Below are 14,584 nucleotides of genomic sequence, written 5' to 3' on the forward strand. Positions count from 1 at the left end.
TGTTCTCATATTTTTAAAGAAAGCGAAAACGTAATTGCATCCAGTGATGCATTGCTGAGTTATTGCTGAGCAATTACTGTGGACGCAGAGATTAATGAATCAATGCAAATTTCTAGCTAGCAAGAAAAATAAATTTAAAACATTGCAAAGTAGTTTAGGGAAGCCACAGAAAATCTAAATCAGGATTGTCAGATGGGATTTAGAGCGTCACATTTCTGAACACGAGGTGACTGTGATAACAACAATGCAACCCCGTTTGGTTTGCCCACAGTATACACTGTTGTGCCAACAAATGATTTGTGCCATTTCCTTCTGGGTTATTCAATAATCCTTCGATGTGTACATTGCACTGCCTATGTATTGTTTTGTTATGACCTGATGAAACTACAATCGTCCCATCATAACTGTGGATTCTTTGATTGCTCTGGGAGATGATTGATCAAAACTAAAACATATGAAATATTAGTTAAGTTTATTACAAGAATGATAAAAAGATCTACTAAACTTTACACAATCCATTGCCATAGGAATTTGCCGTATATTTACAGCTGCCCTTGAATATTATGTAACACCCCACCCGTTGCCTGTCCGATTTTTGCGTGTGTTCACCCCTGTCAAACAACTGACAGAGGAATTGGGAGTGGAACTGTATGGATAACGCTAGATTTAAATGTGGCCCTGTCACCCCTAAGTAATCTGCGGTGGTAGCGTTGACGATAAATCACACCTATTTTATCTTCCAAACATGAACGATCACGAACACTTAGGGTGTTCAGTGACATCAAACACATACACAAAAATAAAATAAAGCAAAAGGGTGAATTCAGGATCAACTACTGAAGGTAAAGGCTCTACTGAATCACAATAATTTTATTATAACCTTCAGATAAATGCTGAATAAAACACAATGAACGATTTACAAATTATCCTCCTGACTGGCATTGGCAGTGAACTATGTTAAAACTGGTCCTAAACGCGATCTCTTATAACTTGGCTGACCGACTGACATCGACACAAAACGTAAAATACGAAGAACCACTACACCCCTAAGTACCGTGAAACCTCTGTGGAAACAGCAATTGCACGTGATCCATCTATTTAACGTCACTCCTAACACAGGCCGAAGCAGGAGCGATCTCACCGTAATGTTCCTGTTGCAGTGGCGGTCTCCGAAGGCGACGACGTGGCTGTGCGGTTGGCATGTGGCGTCTCGGAAAGTACACTCCTACACTACTCGGACAACAGACCATTGTCCATAAACTTCTCTATTTGCAACGATCTTCCCAGCAGCAAAGAGCTGGCGCGGCTAACGTCCACTCAGAACGAAAGACCAAGACGGGAAACGACTTGGCTAACGTCCTCTCAGTACGAGAGCCCAGAACGGAAGACCTTTACCGAGAGTCCAGCAAGATCGATCTTCACCTTTGTTTTCTCCCCTCAACTTTTACCGAGCGAATCACATCACTAGAAGCTCTCAAAATACCCAGTTTGCCAGTGCCGACCAATGTACGGCCTGGGAACAGAACTCTTTTCTACCATTCTTTTATTTCCACAAAATTTCACAAGTAAACTCCACCCTCGCCGGCTGGGAAGAACCACAGCTGTGGGCAATAACGCGTTTACTGGAAGTTTTCTCCCAAGAGACCACTCGAGATTTTCCCAGCAAGATTCCCCGTCGTAGCGAACACAGATTCTTGCATTGAAAGTTTGTTATTCGGAACTCCTGGCCTGCCCCACTTGAGTTACTCGAAGGCGTAAAATTAGTGGGACATAGGCGAGTGCACGCACAGGAAAGCCCGTCCAGCTATCCACTGCTCTGTTTTGGTAAACACTTGAACACCTGCAGCAGCACGTCATTCAGAGGTTGGTGACCGCTGTGGCCTCTCTAAACGGATTACAGAAATCCCCCCAGTTTGGCATTCATACCATTAGGCTGTGGCCTTCAGCAGCTAGGCGGGAAGGTAGCCGAGCTCTGTCTCGCGTACTGCCTTTCCGCAAAATCTTATAATTACAAAATCGCGGAATTCTCGCGTGCCGATGCGTTTCCACATAGATTTCCTACACCGTAATTTAGAGTATTACTCCAACAAAACCTAAAGTGTCACGTTAAATGGACTCATGTAAGGTGCAAGGCCGTTGCCACCTTACAATTAAAGCAGCCAATGGTACACACATCTGCTATAATTTTCTCTCGAAGCACAAAGTTCTCTATGTTAAAAAGTACATTTTCACCTAAGACATGAGTAACACCTGAACCCTAACTAGTCCATGTTGCCTTCTTAAACTGAGGTCACGAAACTGAGCAGAGCCTTCCTCCGCTTGGCCATAACTGGCTTCCGTGCAGTGGCGCTGCGGCGATGGGAACTCCACCAGCGCCTCCCATTCGTCGCTTACAGCGAGACATCACTAACTTCTGTGCTAGCGGTGAGAGTTGCCGGCTCTGGCATGGCACCACGGTCCTAGGACAATACCACAGGTTTAGTAAGCTATATAGTCTCCTTAGGCAATAACAACGAGGTGACAAAAGTCTTACAAAAGAGTTGCCAGTGGAGGATTTAGTGCACCAACTGACCTCTAGATTACGTCCCATAAATGTTCAATGGCCGGCAAAATCATTCGCTCGAATTTTCCAGAAAGTTACTCAAACCAATCACGAACATAACAATTTTCAGTCAATGTTCGATTCAGTTGAAGCAGCCGACCCAGTCCATTCCATGTAAACACGACCCACACCATCATGAAGTCACCACCATCTTGCACAGTGCGTTGTTGACAACCTGGATCCATGCCTTCTTGGTGCCTGCACGACACTTGAAACCGATCATCAGCTCTTACCAAGTGAAATCTGGACTCGTGTGACCAGGCCACGGTTTCCCAGTGGTGTAGGTCGAACCAGAATGGTCACGAGCCCAGGAGAGGCGCTGCAGGCGATATGGTTCTGTAAGCAAAGACACTCGCGTCGGTCGTCTGCTGCCACAACCCATTAACGCCATATTTCGCCTCACTGTCCCAACGGATTCGTTCGTCGCACGTCCCACATTCGTTTCTGCGGTTATTTCACTCATTCTTGCTTCTTTGTTAAAATGAGATCTCTACGCAAACGCCGCTGTTCTCGGTCGTTAAGGGAAGGTCGTCAGCCCTTGCACTGTCCGAGGCGAGAGGGAACGCCAGAAATCTGATATTCTCGACAGTCTCTTGACACTGTGTATCTCGGAATATTGAATTCCCTAACGATTTCCGAAATGGAACGGTTCATGCTTCTAGCTCTAATTACCACCCACGTTCAAAGTCTGTCAGTTCCCTCGTGCGGCCATAATCAGATGTCTTTTCACATAGCGCCGGCCTCAGTGGCCGAGCGGTTCTAGGCGCTTCAGTCTGGAACCACGCGACCGCTACGGTCGCAGGTTCGAATCCTGCATCGGGCACGGATGTGTGTGATGTCCTTAGGTTAGTTAGGTTTAGGTAGTTCTAAGTTCCAGGGGACTGATGACCTCAGATATTAAGTGCCATAGTGCTCAGAGCCATTTGAACCATTTGATTTTCTTTGCACATAAATCACCTGAGTACAATCGATAGCTCCGTCAATGCACTGCTCTTTTCTACTTAACGTTCGCGATACTATCGCCATCTATATATGTGCGTATCACTATTCCATGACTTTTGGCGGCGCGGGGTAGACGCGCCGTCGGAGGCTCACGGGGTTCCCTGCCGTCGGAGGTTCGAGTCCTCTCTCGGGCATGGGTGTGTGTGTTGTCCCTAGCGTAAGTTAGTTTAAGTTAGATTAAGTACCGTGTAAGTCTAGGGACCGATGACCTCAGCAGTTTGGTCCCATCGGACCTTACCACAGATTTCCATGACTTTTGTCACTTCAGCTTATTGCAGAAACGGCAAATAGCCAGAAATTATTCGAAACAAAATTGATAATAGAAATAAATAAACAAGTCTTTCTGTTTATTTTTCAAGAACTGATATCAAACAACAGAAGGGATAGCTTCAATAAAGTGGGTTCGCATGTTCATCTGCACTCTGTAGGCATGCTGTAGCGTCACAAAATCATTTCCGACTCTTTTTATTCTGTATCAGCCGACCAATGTATGTATTATGAATTTTAACAAGATTTATTATGTTTTAAATCAGACGCATGCTTCTTTCGTTACGACAAAATACTACAATATAAGTTCAAAAATAGTTCAAATGGCTCTGAGCATTATGGGACTTAACAGCTGAGGTCATCAGTCCCCTAGAACTTAGAACTACTTAAACCTAACTAATCTAAGGACATCACACACATCCATGCCCGAGGCAGGATTCGAACCTGCGACCGTAGCGGTCTCGCGGTTCCAGACTGACGCGCCTAGAACCGCACGGCCACACCGGCCGGCACAATACAAGTACGTTCTGCTTAATACGTGAACCCCCCCCCCCCCCCCTTTACCCCCGACCCGAAGACCGAGCAGTGCGAGAAATGCGCCGATGGCCATCGCTTCTTGGGAAAGCTGTCACATATTATACCGGAACATTCCTTTCGTTGTAAAAGACTGGAGATGTATTACTTTTAAAGACGAAATTTTGTATTGTTGTTGATCGCAGTTTGGGGATTTTTATTTCAATGATGTTACAGAATGTCTCTGCTACATACAAAAGTATCCCGACACGCGTACGTAACGCGAAATGGGCCACCAGATGTCACCTAAGGGAGATCCGTCGTTATAAACGGATGCGGGGAGTATAGCGCTGACAGTTGTGAAGCAGCAACGGCAGAAACGGTCGCTCAGGAGAGCTCACTGACTTCCAGCTAGTCATTAGGTGTCACCTGAGTAACAAACCCATCAGGAACATTTCAGTCCTTCCCTAGCTGCCCAAAAGTGGACTGTTGCTGGTGGTGTCATGGGAATGGGAGGAACAACCACTACTAAACCGACATCAGGTAAACCTCATCTACTGACGCTTGAGGTGGTGTAAAGAATAGCCCACTGGACATGGATGACACGAAACAAGTGATACGAAGTTTTGACTCATGCTGTACGCTGTGGCGTTTGGATGGAAGCGTTTCGGTTCCGCAGATGCCTGGAAATTGGAAATTTGTGGTAAGGCCTTATGGGACCAAACTGCTGATGTCATCAGTCCTTAACCTTACACACTACTTAACCTAACTTAAACTATCTTACCCTAAGGACAACACACACACTCGTGCCCGAGGGAGGACTCGAACCTCCGACGTGGGGAGCCGAGCGGACAGTGACAAGGTGCCTAAGACCGCTCAGATGCCTGGAGAATTTTATCTCCTGTCATGTGAAGATCCAACAGCGAAGTTAGATAGATTGGGGGGGGGGGGGGGGGGGGACTTAAATCAGGATGGCTGGACGTGACTTTGAACCGTCGTCCTCCCGAATGCGAGTCCAGTGTTCTAACCACTGCGCCACCACACTCAGTAAGTTCGATAGGGATGGTGTTACTCGACGGGAGTTTGTTCTTCGTGGTTGTGACGCGGTCTTCTTACTGGGATTCAGAGAACGCCAAACGCGGAAGGACATGAACTGATTTTATAGCATTGTGTACTGCGTACAGAAGAGGAACAGTTCGGAGACCATGTTTGTCAGCATGACAACGCACCCTGTCATAAAGCAATATTTGTGAGGCCCCGCTTTGCGGACAATAACTTTCCTGGAATGAACCGGCCTGCCCAGGTTTCGGACCAAAAACCCAATGGAACGCCTTTCGGATGAGTCAGACCGTTGACGTCATTCCACGCTGCAGCGTCCACAGACATTCAGACACCTCACTGAAGGTGTTCCCAGTAGAGTTCAAGCCGCCATAAAGGGGAAGGAAGGGAGACACACTCTGTAATAATTTCCATTAATAAGCGTCCGGATGTTTTTGATCAGGTAGTCTATTATATTATTATGAAGAATAAATTCAACGGAAGATTTTTAAAAACTTTTTTTTGTTTTTGTTTTTCAGTCTGCGAAGAGGAAACAAAGTGGCGATTGTTTTTTGACGAATATAAATATAGTTCACGAGAGGATGGAATTTACTTAACATGAGTTCTTATTGATAGGTGTTATCTATAATTTTGGTTATGATTTTTTAGTATCTGAATCGACTGTGAGCGAGCAGCGATGTTGTAAGCTGTATCGCAGAAGTTAAAGTCAATATGTCTGAGCTGCGTGAGGGCGCAGTGCAAGCAGACAATGTTTAGCTTTTGTAGAAAGTGTAGTCAAGTTCAACTGTGTTAATCTGATAATTTTAAGCAGTGTTAGTGACGAAGCTATGGCAATACTATGATTCAAATTTAAAGTCTCAGTTTATCATTTTGTTTAATCAACACCATTACACAACTGATTTGTGAAGGAAGAAATCAAATGGAATGTCAGGTAAATACTTTTTTTTTCAGTACTGCTGCGCCATCGATCTAACTTCGTTATTGTACTGAAAGTTGTTAGATTTGAGAGATAGGAAAGTGTATTGTTTGGATGTTGAGAAATTCATTAAATGTAAAATCTGCTTTGAGCACGTTTTCTCATTACGCAAAAAAGCATAGTGTTATCATTTTTGCGCATATTTCATTTTCTTACCAACTCATCTCTTACAATTCTTTTAATGAATAATCCTACCAAGTCCGTTCGAAAAACAGTTCGATTTGCATTTAACAGAGAACTCATTGCACCGCTCTAGTTTCTCTACGTAGATACAGTAACTGGCAGTTTTAGCATAGCGGCGCGTAACAGACTGCAAGGCGTTATCCAGATTTGCACAGAATACAGCTAAGGAGAAAATATTTTTTTTATTTACTCAATCAGGGCCAACTTATGTTATTCAGAGACTGTTTTTCTGATCAAATTTCGCACAGCCAGTTACTCTAGGTTTATGTCCAAGTTATTCTGGCAGTTAATACTGTCAAAATTCTTGCAGTCGGATTCCTAAATTCTACAATATGAAATACTTTCCTTTTCAGTATGAGAAGTAATTACTTTTACAGCGCTGCTTGGCTTTCACATTACGACAGTACAAGTTACATTACGACACTTCATTTATTATCACAGTGCTGGTTTACAATCAGAAACAAAGTACTTCAGAATATTTTTATTTACTCAGGTAACTTCCACTAATATTTTTTATAAATAAATATATGCGGCGATATAAGGCACACTTTTGAGTTAACTAACGGCAGCTTATATGGATGAAGTTCATGAGAGTCGTCATGCCTGCTTTTTCTCCTCATGTTGACGAAACGAACCTTGCAAGGCGCCACTGGGCTATGGCTAAAAGGGAGCTGTGCCTGTGATCTGAATTTAATTCATAAATTTCGGGCGTATTATAGTATTTGAGAGTTGTAGCATCGCGTTTTAGTACCTGAATAGTGTAAATTCGCGTAGTCGTTTGTCTGCTGTTTTTGTTTTGAACGGCCAGTGTCGGTTGGTCAGTCAGTTTGCTCCCTGCCGCCGTTGGATAAGCAGCAAGTCGTATACTCCTAGCTCACTCGTTTGTTACATAGTTTAATTCTTAATTTCTTTGCGTGTTTTTGGTACTTGCATTGTATAATTCATAAATTTCGGGCGTATTATAGTATTTGAGAGTGTAGCATCGCGTTTTAGTACCTGAATAGTGTAAATTCGCGTAGTCGTTTGTCTGCTGTTTTTGTTTTGAACGGCCAGTGTCGGTTGGTCAGTCAGTTTGCTCCCTGCCGCCGTTGGATAAGCAGCAAGTCGTATACTCCTAGCTCACTCGTTTGTTACATAGTTTAATTCTTAATTTCTTTGCGTGTTTTTGGTACTTGCATTGTATAATTCATAAATTTCGGGCGTATTATAGTATTTGAGAGTGTAGCATCGCGTTTTAGTACCTGAATAGTGTAATTCCGCTTAGTCTCCTTCCGCCGCCGAGCAGTGTCAGCAGTGCGCAAGTAGCAGCATTACTGCGTTTACTAGGCAATCTTGTATTGTAATAACCGTTTAAATTTTGTCGATTTGTTTGCGCTCTCTGTAGATTAGCTCAGACGTTCTTTGCAAAACAGTTTTTAGCATGGATAGGGACTGCAACTGCTGTGTTCGGATGCAGGCTGAGTTGGCATCCCTTCGCTCCCAGCTTCAGGCAGTGTTGGCTTCGGTCACACAGCTTGAGGCTGTTGCCAATGGGCATCACTGTGGGGGTCCGGATGGGGGTTTGTCGGGGACGACCAGCTCGTCCCACGCATCCCCCGATCGGACTACGACTGTGGTTGCCCGGGATACTGCCCGCATTGAGGCTGATCCCTCACCTGTGGTAGAGTGGGAGGTCGTTTCAAGATGTGGCAGGGGGCGAAAGACATTCCGGAGGGCTGAACGGAAAGCCTCTCCAGTTTGTCTGACGAACCGGTTTCAGGCTCTGTCTCAGGCTGATACTGATCTTCGGCCTGACATGGCTGCTTGTCCTGTTCCAGAGGTTGCCCCTCAGTCTGCAAGATCCGGGCAGTTGCAGAGGGTGGGCTTACTGGTAGTTGGGAGCTCCAACGTCAGGCGCGTAATGGGGCCCCTTTTGGAAATGGCAGCAAGAGAGGGGAAGAAAACCAATGTGCACTCCGTGTGCATACCGGGGGGAGTCATTCCAGATGTGGAAAGGGTCCTTCCGGATGCCATGAAGGGTACAGGGTGCACCCATCTGCAGGTGGTCGCTCATGTCGGCACCAATGATGTGTGTCGCTATGGATCGGAGGAAATCCTCTCTGGCTTCCGGCGGCTATCTGATTTGGTGAAGACTGCCAGTCTCGCTAGCGGGATGAAAGCAGAGCTCACCATCTGCAGCATCGTCGACAGGACTGACTGCGGACCTTTGGTACAGAGCCGAGTGGAGGGTCTGAATCAGAGGCTGAGACGGTTCTGCGACCGTGTGGGCTGCAGATTCATCGACTTGCGCCATAGGGTGGTGGGGTTTCGGGTTCCGCTGGATAGGTCAGGAGTCCACTACACGCAACATGCGGCTACACGGGTAGCAGGGGTTGTGTGGCGTGGGCTGGGCGGTTTTTTAGGTTAGATGGCCTTGGGCAAGTACAGAAAGGGCAACAGCCTCAACGGGTGCGGGGCAAAGTCAGGACATGCGGGGACCAAGCAGCAATCGGTATTGTAATTGTCAACTGTCGAAGCTCCGTTGGTAAAGTACCGGAACTTCAAGCGCTGATAGATAGCACCGAAGCTGAAATCGTTATAGGTACAGAAAGCTGGCTTAAGCCAGAGATAAATTCTGCCGAAATTTTTACAAAGGTACAGACGGTGTTTAGAAAGGATAGACTGCATGCAACCGGTGGTGGAGTGTTCGTCGCTGTTAGTAGTAGTTTATCCTGTAGTGAAGTAGAAGTGGATAGTTCCTGTGAATTATTATGGGTGGAGGTTACACTAAACAACCGAACTAGGTTAATAATTGGCTCCTTTTACCGACCTCCCGACTCAGCAGCATTAGTGGCAGAACAACTGAGAGAAAATTTGGAATACATTTCACATAAATTTTCTCAGCATGTTATAGTCTTAGGTGGAGATTTCAATTTACCAGATATAGACTGGGACACTCAGATGTTTAGGACGGGTGGTAGGGACAGAGCATCGAGTGACATTATACTGAGTGCACTATCCGAAAATTACCTCGAGCAATTAAACAGAGAACCGACTCGTGGAGATAACATCTTGGACCTATTGATAACAAACAGACCCGAACTTTTCGACTCTGTATGTACAGAGCAGGGAATCAGTGATCATAAGGCCGTTGCAGCATCCCTGAATATGGAAGTTAATAGGAATATAAAAAAAAAGGAGGAAGGTTTATCTGTTTAGCAAGAGTAATGGACGGCAGATTTCAGACTACCTAACAGATCAAAACGAAAATTTCTGTTCCGACACTGACAATGTTGAGTGTTTATGGAAAAAGTTCAAGGCAATCGTAAAATGCGTTTTAGACAGGTACGTGCCGAGTAAAACTGTGAGGGACGGGAAAAACCCACCGTGGTACAACAACAAAGTTAGGAAACTACTGCGAAAGCAAAGAGAGCTCCACTCCAAGTTTAAACGCAGCCAAAACCTCTCAGACAAACAGAAGCTAAACGATGTCAAAGTTAGCGTAAGGAGGGCTATGCGTGAAGCGTTCATTGAATTCGAAAGTGAAATTCTATGTACCGACTTGACAGAAAATCCTAGGAAGTTCTGGTCTTACGTTAAATCAGTAAGTGGCTCGAAACAGCATATCCAGACACTACGGGATGATGATGGCATTGAAACAGAGGATGACACGCGTAAAGCTGAAATACTAAACACCTTTTTCCAAAGCTGTTTCACACAGGAAGACCGCACTGCAGTTCCTTCTCTAAATCCTCGCACAAACGAAAAAATGACTGACATCGAAATAAGTGTCCAAGGAATAGAAAAGCAACTGGAATCACTCAATAGAGGAAAGTCCACTGGACCTGACGGGATACCAATTCGATTCTACACAGAGTACGCGAAAGAACTTGCCCCCCTTCTAACAGCCGTGTACCGCAAGTCTCTAGAGGAACGGAGGGTTCCAAATGATTGGAAAAGAGCACAGATAGTCCCAGTCTTCAAGAAGGGTCGTCGAGCAGATGCGCAAAACTGTAGACCTATATCTCTTACGTCGATCTCTTGTAGAATTTTAGAACATGTTTTTTGCTCGCGTATCATGTTATTTCTGGAAACCCAGAATCTACTATGTAGGAATCAACATGGATTCCGGAAACAGCGATCGTGTGAGACCCAGCTCGCCTTATTTGTTCATGAGACCCAGAAAATATTAGATACAGGCTCCCAGGTAGATGCTATCTTTCTTGACTTCCGGAAGGCGTTCGATACAGTTCCGCACTGTCGCCTGATAAACAAAGTAAGAGCCTACGGAATATCAGACCAGCTGTGTGGCTGGATTGAAGAGTTTTTAGCAAACAGAACACAGCATGTTGTTATCAATGGAGAGACGTCTACAGACGTTAAAGTAACCTCTGGCGTGCCACAGGGGAGTGTTATGGGACCATTGCTTTTCACAATATATATAAATGACTTAGTAGATAGTGTCGGAAGTTCCATGCGGCTTTTCGCGGATGATGCTGTAGTATACAGAGAAGTTGCAGCATTAGAAAATTGTAGCGAAATGCAGGAAGATCTGCAGCGGATAGGCACTTGGTGCAGGGAGTGGCAACTGACCCTTAACATAGACAAATGTAATGTATTGCGAATACATAGAAAGAAGGATCCTTTATTGTATGATTATATGATAGCGGAACAAACACTGGTAGCAGTTACTTCTGTAAAATATCTGGGAGTATGCGTGCGGAACGATTTGAAGTGGAATGATCATATAAAATTAATTGTTGGTAAGGCGGGTACCAGATTGAGATTCATTGGGAGAGTCCTTAGAAAACGTAGTCCATCAACAAAGGAGGTGGCTTACAAAGCACTCGTTCGGCCTATACTTGAGTATTGCTCATCAGTGTGGGATCCGTACCAGATCGGGTTGACGGAGGAGATAGAAAAGATCCAAAGAAGAGCGGCGCGTTTCGTCACAGGGTTATTTGGTAACCGTGATAGCGTTACGGAGATGTTTAACAAACTCAAGTGGCAGACTCTGCAAGAGAGGCGCTCTGCATCGCGGTGTAGCTTGCTCGCCAGGTTTCGAGAGGGTGCGTTTCTGGATGAGGTATCGAATATATTGCTTCCCCCTACTTATACCTCCCGAGGAGATCACGAATGTAAAATTAGAGAGATTAGAGCGCGCACGGAGGCTTTCAGACAGTCGTTCTTCCCGCGAACCATACGCGACTGGAACAGGAAAGGGAGGTAATGACAGTGGCACGTAAAGTGCCCTCCGCCACACACCGTTGGGTGGCTTGCGGAGTATCAATGTAGAATGTAGAATGTAGAACACTCTGGGTATGCAGATCGCCCCACCATTTTGGAATTCAAACTGTGATAAGCTAAGTAAACTGTTTCTACTTAAATGTGAACTGCTCGTGAGTACATTATCTTTTCAAGGATTTTGGATGTCAGTAAGGGAACTTGACTATAGTTATTTATGTCTTTGTCGCTACCTTTCTTATAAACATTCTTAACATTTGCATGTTTTAATGTATGTGGAAAAATTCCCTGGGCCAGTGATGCCTAATGTATGTTACTAAGGACATTACTTACTGAGTTAGAACAACTTTTCAGATTCTATATGAAATTCATTATAATTCTATTAATGTCAGGACGCTGAGGGAACATCTGTTTCCAAGACAGTACCAGCATTGGTCACAGAGCTACATGCACACGTTCCGGGTCTGACGAACACTCATGCACCTTATCACGCCTCTACTGGCCCGCGAAATGACCAGGTCTTATTCCGATATAAAATGTGTTGGAGTGTTTTCAACAGCGGATGAAACGTTGTAATCAACAGCGCCATACGGGATGTCATCTTCAATTAATGACTTCCGCTGGAAGTGATATACATGAAGGAACTGAGGGACACTCTTCCTCGTCGAAATGATGTCATTATCAGTTCTAGAGTCGACTCTACACGGTATTAGCGTTGTTTCTCCTGGGTAGACGACTAATTTTTGTCCAGTGTGCCCTCGTTATGTCATAATTAAACTAGAAGTCGTCTCCACAGGTAAAACGAGTTCTTTCTGCATGTCTGACTGTGAAACAAATTCCGGTAGAACATGTTGTAGCAAAAGAGATACGGCACAAGTTTCACATAGCGTCTCCAGGATCGGTCTACATGGCACAAGTTCAGCGTGTGGAATGCGACTTTTTGCGAACCAGAAACTGCTAGAGGAGATGAAGCTTCATTACGAGAAAACTGCCATTCTCTGCGCTTTCAACAAACAGCACAACAACACATGCAGCAAACAATGATTGAGTAGGTGCCACTCTTATGGCTGTCAGGGTCTATGAGTTTACAAGAATGCACTGTAACACGAGACACCCATTCCTTTTTTATACCTTACCGCGTAAGCTCACTTCCTTAAACCATTTTCTGATTTATAAGCTGGGTGTTCCTTGTTGAGATGGGAAATAATGTGTCAGCAGAAAATTGAGTGGCTAGAAATGGCGGACAACAAATTGTACTTCGCCGTTGTCAGGTAGATGATCTCGAAGCCTGGTCATAAAATGCGGTCACTGTAAAACGTCTGCACACTCTACGTCAATGGTTTCATATGAGTTCAGTTTCATTATAGTCGCCGTCACGGAAGTAGATTGCTCAAGGTCACTGTCTACGTCTCGCCCCACTCTGCCCCTGGCTCTGAAGGGTCAGGTTCTGGCTGGTCTGTCATCACAATTTACTGCTTCCATGTGTTCGGTTATGCTTTGTTCTCTTCTGCTTTACATATAGTTATGGGTGATAATGCTCTAAGGGCCGGGACCACAGCCCAGGTTCAGTGGCTCTGATGGAGAGCCGAGTGCAGAGTATTGACTATCATCAGACACAGACTTGACTGACCTACCAGGATAGCCGAGAGTGCTAATGCGCTGCTTCCTGGACTCGGGTAGGTGCCCCAGCCCCGGATCGAATCTGCCCGGCGGATTAACGACGATGACCGGTGTGCCGGTCAGCCTGGATGTGGTTTTTAGGCGGTTTTCCACATCCTACTAGGTGAATACCGGGCTGGTCCCCACGTCCCGCCTGAGTTACACAACTCACAGACGTTTGAAACACATTAACACTCTTTCACGATTTACACTAGACACAGAGAGCTGGGGTACACTAATTCCATCCTGGGGGGTACGGGGTGGCAACAGGAAGAGCATCTGGCCACTCCTTAAAATTAACATGCCAAATCTGGTTAACCATGGCTGACCCTGTGTAAGGCACAAGCAATGGATAGACAGACACAGACTTGACTGCTCAGCAGCAGCGAGACATTTCCATGCCGAACTTCCTCTAGTCGACGGCCAAGATAACAAGTTTCAGGAAGCTTCTACGACTGACCCACTATAGTATGGCAACAGCCAGACACAAACCACTAGCCAGTGTCCCAGACATTTCCGCGTAACAGAGAAATGCGGCTCCTTCCAGGTAGTCAGCCTAGGACAGCAGCATTTTTTGCTAAAACTCCTCACAAGTGACTTTTTCAATCAAAGATCTCAACCCATCATGGCGTTCACTTTTTTGTGTATTCCTGATTTTATTTTCTGTATGTTTCATTTTGTGTGGCAACGGCCTTGCCGCAGTGGATACACCGGTTCCCATGAGATCACCGAAGTTAATCGCTGTTGGGCGTGGCCGGCACTTGGATGGGTGACCATCCAGTCGCCATGCGCTGTTGTCATTTTTCGGGGTGCACTCAGCCTCGTGATGCCAATTGAGGAGCTACTCGACCGAATAGTAGCGGCTTCCGTCAAGAATACCATCATAACGACCGGGAGAGCGGTGTGCTGGCCCCATGCCCCTCCTATTAGCATCCTTCTCTGAGGATGACACGGCGGTCGGATGGTCCCGGTAGGCCACTCGTCGCCTGGAGACGGAGTATGTTTTATTTTGTACATAATAAAGGGTATTTGGCGGAGGTATTTTCAAAAGTAAGTTTAAACTGAAAATGAAAAAAATTGGAGAAAAAATGTTAACAAAT

At 45.3% G+C, this 14,584-nt stretch overlaps 1 pseudogene; it reads left to right on the forward strand.

Moving 5' to 3' along the window:
- Positions 1 to 14,167: 14,167 nt before the first annotated feature.
- On the forward strand, positions 14,168 to 14,284 carry LOC124709394 (annotated as a pseudogene).
- Positions 14,285 to 14,584: the final 300 nt, after the last annotated feature.

Source organism: Schistocerca piceifrons, chromosome 7 (assembly GCF_021461385.2).
Source record: "Schistocerca piceifrons isolate TAMUIC-IGC-003096 chromosome 7, iqSchPice1.1, whole genome shotgun sequence".
NCBI lineage: Eukaryota > Metazoa > Arthropoda > Insecta > Orthoptera > Acrididae > Schistocerca > Schistocerca piceifrons.